Source organism: Mandrillus leucophaeus, unplaced genomic scaffold (assembly GCF_000951045.1).
Source record: "Mandrillus leucophaeus isolate KB7577 unplaced genomic scaffold, Mleu.le_1.0 Scaffold775, whole genome shotgun sequence".
NCBI lineage: Eukaryota > Metazoa > Chordata > Mammalia > Primates > Cercopithecidae > Mandrillus > Mandrillus leucophaeus.
Window position 1 is genome coordinate 250,394 of NW_012108419.1, and position 6,026 is coordinate 256,419.

The window sequence follows — 6,026 nt, forward strand, 5'->3', positions numbered from 1 at the left end:
ATATACGGTCTCGACATGGCTTGCTCCTGGGCCCCTGTTTTATATTTAAATCTTGACTTTTTTGTGTGAATTATGACTCTAGGTGCTTTAAGCGGAATATCCTCCAAAATAATTCAAACAATCTCTCTTTTAGGGTGCTGCAACACTACCATCCCAGGAAGAAGTGGGTTTGCATTTTATGATTTACATTAAATTGTTTATCTGAACCTTTCACAAGGCACCCTGGTACTAGACAGGCGTCTTCTAGGAAACAGGACATATTTAGGCATGAGGTTTACTCTGCTTTTATCTCAACATGGGACACCTTGCGAAGTAATAAGCTTTTTGAGGGGGTGCATTTCCCCTTTATTCTGTCATCACATCTCTGTTCACTTACATAGAATCAGAAATACAGTTTTACTAAACAGTCATGAAATACTTGGGCTAGGCACTGTGAGAAACTGGGCACAGCAGTGAACAAAATGCACACCATCCCTTCCAACATGTGGTCTACAGTCCATTAGGGCAGATGGACATGGAAAAAACAGATGATTATAATCTGTGATAATCAGGCCAAAAACTACAAGAAGAGAACATCCTTATAAGAATCTTATCATTACGTGCAGAACAGAAAAAAAATTCAAGTAACTCTCAGCAATGTTTATGCTGAAATGTAAAGCCCTAATTGCTGATAGCATCTCTCTCACAACCAAATTCCTTGAGAGCATATTTGGTTCTGGAGGCCTCCCTAAGAGACCTCTTCAGGGAGGTTCAGGCTTTCTCTGTCTATGGTTCCCAGTTACCACAAAACCAAACACAGAAATAAAGTAATTAGGGAGACCCTGCTTGGGCTCTGGTATCAGAGAAGGATGCTGGTTCTCAGGGAAGGGTGACTTTGAAGAAATAGGCTTCTCACTGAGATTCCTCCAAACATGTCTGAGAATTTCAAGTTGACTTTCAAAGGCTAGAACTTTATAATAATTATGTGGATGGAATGTTCACGAAAAGGAAAACTGAGATGCAGCAAGAATAACGTAAACCTGGAAGACCTCGAATGGAGACTCATTCGAAGGTTCAGCTCAAGCAGTTAGTGATTTCTGAAAGTCTAAGGGGGAAGGGAACAGATATGATTTTAGCCTGAACCATCCCTAAAAGCTGTGAATGTGGAAGGTGACTTTAAACAAGAAGGTCAATGAGACTGGACTGGGACAAACAGGGAAAGATAGCTGCTTCTTTGAGTAATGGAAGTTAAGAGCTAAGCTAGAAGGAAAAGAAAGTTACTTAACTTCATGAAAAGCATTGGGTAGTAGTGTTGATGACACAGATGACGCATGGAGCCTGCAGAAGGCCGTTTCAGTGTCTATAAAATGGGTTGCGGACGAGGGACTAAAGGAAGAGGAAAAACTTTTGAAGTGGTGGGTTTGATCTTGTTTTCAAACAAACTGAAAGCAAAAAGAAAGGAAGCCTTGGGGTCCACTGAGCTGAGACTACAGCGACTACTTACTACAGGCAGAATGTTAAAATATCATATTGGGACTAACAGGGAAGCTTACAGCCTATCGGACACCTACAGCCTGGCCTGTCCTGCCCTGGGGAGGTGAATAACTATCATTCCTAGGTATAAGGGGAGAAGTCAGAAAAATAAGAGAGATGATTTAACTGATGACTTCAAAGTTTTCATAAGAAAAATGAAAGTCCCAGTTTTAATCTCAGCAGAAAACAGAGATCTAGAGAGAAGGATAATTGGAGTGGGGATGATTTTATTCCATCCTTGAAGAAACAAAAATAGCTCCTCTGCCTAACTCTTCCTAAGAAGTTGCAACAACCTCACTCTGCTAGAGGACAAGTACAAGTGTGGGACTGAAGCTTTCAGTCTGCCCTCTTAGTGGGATCTTACTATTGGAAACTTATGTCCTCAATTCCTACCTTCCAATTTCTACTTATAGAACATTAAGGTTGGCATAACTGGTCATTAAAACAGCCACCATTTGGCTGGGTGCGGTGGATCACATCTGTAATCCCAGCACTTTGGGAGGCCAAGGTGGGTGGATCGCTTGAGGGCAGGAGTTCAAGACCAGCCTGGCCAATGTGGCGAAACCCCATCTCTACTAAAAATACAAAAAATTATGGCCCGGTGCAGTGGCCCATGCCTGTAATCCCAGCACTTTGGGAGGTCGAGGCGAGTGGATCACCTGAGGTCAGTAGTTCGAGCCCAGCCTGGTCAAAATGGCAAAACTCTGTCTCTACTAAAAATACAAAAAAAAAAAAAATTAGCCAAGTGTGGTGGCTTGCATCTGTAATCCCAGCTACTCAGGAGGCTAAGGCAGAAGAATCGTTTGAACCCAGGAGGCTGAAGTGGCAGTGAGCTGAGATGGCGCCACTGCACTCCAGTCTAGGAGACAGAGCAAGACTTCATCTAAAAAAAAAAAAAATTAGCTCAGCGTGTTGGCATGTGCCTGTAGTCCCAGCTACTCAGGAGGCTGAGGCACAAGAATCTCTTGAGCCTGGAAGGTGGAGGTTGCAGTGAGCCATGATTGCACCACTGCACTCCAGGCTGAGCAACAGAGTGAGAGTCTGCCTCAAAAAAAAAAAAAAAAACCCAACATTCATCATTGGGCACTCTGCCAAGGGTTTTATACACATAACCACATCTAATCCTGAAAACCTCCCTGAGAAGTTATTACTATTACCATTAGTTCCATTTCCTAGATGGAGAAACTGAAACTTGGAGAAGTCACTGTTCAGTAGGTGAAGTGAATGGTGCAGAAACCTGGACTAATAGGAATGAGTGGCTCAGGTAATAAGAACAGAGAGAAGGACAACAGACTGTGCTGCAATGAAGATTCACCTTTTATTTTTGTGTGTACCTATATGTGCAAAACACAGGCCTAGAATTATATAACTGTTGATGGTATTAACAAAAAGGAAAGCATTTCCCAAAATATGGAAGATATATGCCTGATATACAAACCTGAGTAACAATGGAACTCACTGTGTCTTACGAAAGCTAATCAATAAAACCGCGGCTGTGGAGCATTTTGGCTGTCTAAACTGGAACAGCTGGATTTCTATAAGGACCATTGCTTCAGGTTCTAAGCTTATAAAGTTAAGAACCAAAGTCCTTTTTATAAATTCAATGATCGCACTTGGCAAAGCACTGTAGACCCAAAGATTCATTTTAAATTAAAATATATGTGGCATAAAGCATCAGGTTACTACTGGGAGCCTGTTGTTTCAAAAACGAAATTTAAAATGGAGAGAAAGCACAGGAATGTAGTGAGGTTATTTATTTTCTAAAAAACATTCAGTAGCCCAGTGCGCTGGCTCATGCCTGTAGTTCTAGCGCTTGGGGAGGCCAAGGCAGGAGGACCACTTGAGGCCAGGAGTTTGAAACCAGCTTGGACAACATAGCAAGATCCTGTCTCTATAAAAAAAGAAAATTAGAGGTTAAAAAACATTCAAAAACTCAAAAAGTTGTAAGGAGTCTAAAAGTTCTCCAAAGCTGCCTCCAAAACCAATCTGTGCTGGCCCCACGGATCAGGCAGAATCTACAGCTCCCTCAGTGGTCAAACCATCTTTGTTCTTGGTCTCTGGGCCCAGCTCTCTCCTCCTATAAGGTAGTAGTTTCATCCCAGCTACTTTAACTTTTCTTCCCCAAAAAATTTAAAGAAAAATTTTAGGCCAGGCACAGTGGCTCACGCCTGTAATCCCAGCACTTTGGGAGGCCAAGGCGAGCGGATCACGAGATCAGGAGATCGAGACCATCCTGGCTGATACGGTGACACCCTGTCTCTACTAAAAATACAAAACACTAGCTGGGCGTGGTGGCAGGCACCTGTAATCCCAGCTACTTGGGAGGTTGAGGCAGGGGAATCACTTGAACCTGGGAGGCGGACGCAGGATGCAGTGAGCCAAAACCGCACCACTGCGCCACTGCACCCTGGCCTGGCAACAGAGTGAGACTCTGTCTCAAAAAAAAAAAAGAAAAGGAAAGGAAAAATTTTAGACAAAGGAACTAGTTGCACTGAACTGGAAAATCATATTTCCTCGTTTAGGGTATAATGATAATGGCAATAAATGTTTCTAAGTTTGTCCAGAAATAAGACAAAAAAAGCAATAGGACTTGGTTTGGAACTCTGACTTGCTAACATACTCCTGTATCACCTCCTGTACTAAGCTGTCTGTTGGACTTTTTAAAAAATATATTTAAAGTGGGCCAGGCACAGTGGCTCAAGGCTGTAATCCCAGCACTTTGGGAGGCTGATGGGGCCAGATCACTTGAGGTCAGGAGTTCAAGCCCAGCCTGGCCAATATGATGAAACCCCGTCTCTACTAAAAATACAAAATTAGCTCGTGTGGTGGTGCGTGCCTGTAATACCAGCTACTCAGGAGGCTGAGGCAGGAGAATCACGTGAACCCGGGAGGCAGAGGTTGCAGAGAGCTGAGATCGCACCACTGCACTATAGCCTGGACAATAGAGTGAGACTCTGTCTCAAAAAAATAAAAAATAAAAATATTTAAAGTGAATTTGCACATCACTTCATGGCAGCATTTTTAAAAAAAGGTAGGGGGGATATAACCTAATTAAACCATGAATTCCCAGAAACCTTCCCAAACCAGTTAGTTCTACACAACTGCAGTCAGCCTGCAGCCTTTTTCCAAACCATGGATCTGAATGTGATTAAGCAACGTAAGAAACCACCACCAACCAGACCCACACAGCAGAAACTTAGTTAAAAGCTGGATGTTAGTATCTTCCCCTAAAATCTTCCCCAAAATCTGTAGCTTATTTGATCATGTGAAAAATTAAGTAGCACACTGATACTAGTTAACCAACCTACCTGACTTCTGAACTTATCCAGGAAGCTAATAAGCATCATCTCCTTAATTTCTCATGGGAGGAAAAAGCAAAGGAGCTCTGGACTCTGACCAACCAGATACATGCTAGTGCAGACTGTATTTCAGTCTCATGTGCAGGAGAGGTGGAAATGAGGATGGTTATGGAAAATACATTTAAAACCTCATTTGTCCTCAACAACAACCCTGTGAGGTATGCAGGACAGGTAATGATAACAATAAACAGGTAAGAATGAGAAGCAAAAAGACACAAAGAAGTTATGCCACTTTCCCAAAGTCACAGCCAGGTAACAGGGGAACAACACACAAAATAGTGCCATGCCTTCTAAAGAATTACAGTGCGTTGGTTCACACCTGTAATCCCAGCACTTGGGGAGGCTAAGAAGGGAGGATCTTTTGAGCCAGGAGTTCAAGATCAGCCTAGCAACATAGTGAGACCCTGTCTCTCCAAATTTTTTTAACTAACTGGGCAAGGTGATGCACACTTGTAGTTCCAGCTACATGAGTAGGTGAGGCAGGAATATCCCTTGAGCCCAGGAGTTTGTGGTTGCAGTAAGCTATGATCACACCACTGCACTCCAGCCTGGGCAACAGAAAGATCTCTCTGTGAGACCTCTTTTTAGAACTTGTCTCAAAAAAAAAAAAAAAAAAGCAATGACAGTAAAATGACTTTCAGATATTGCCTACTCAGGGGAAATGTATTAAGAGAAAACCAACATCTATTCAAACTTCCAGCTGGGTGCAGTAGCTCAAGCCTGTAATCCCAGCACTTTGGGAAGCCGAGGTGGGTGGCTCACTTGAGGTCAGGAGTTTGAGAACAGCCTGGAGAACATGGTGAAACCCCGTCTCTACTAAAAATACAAAAATTAGCCAGGCATGGTGGTGGGCGCCTGTAATCCCAGCTACTCTGGAGGCTGAGGCAGGAGAATCGCTTGAACTCAGCAGGCAGAGGTTACTGTGAGCTGAGATCACGCCATTGCACTCCAGCCTGGGTGACAGAGCAAGACTCCATCTCAAATAAAAAAACAAACTTCCATAGATAATTTTTTCTTAATCTTTTCATTTAGGTATAAAATATATTCAGTAATGGACAAAATGTATACTATTCTTAAGTGTATATGAGTTGATGAATTTTTACATATATATACACACATATGCATGTACACACATGCACACACACATTCACCAAC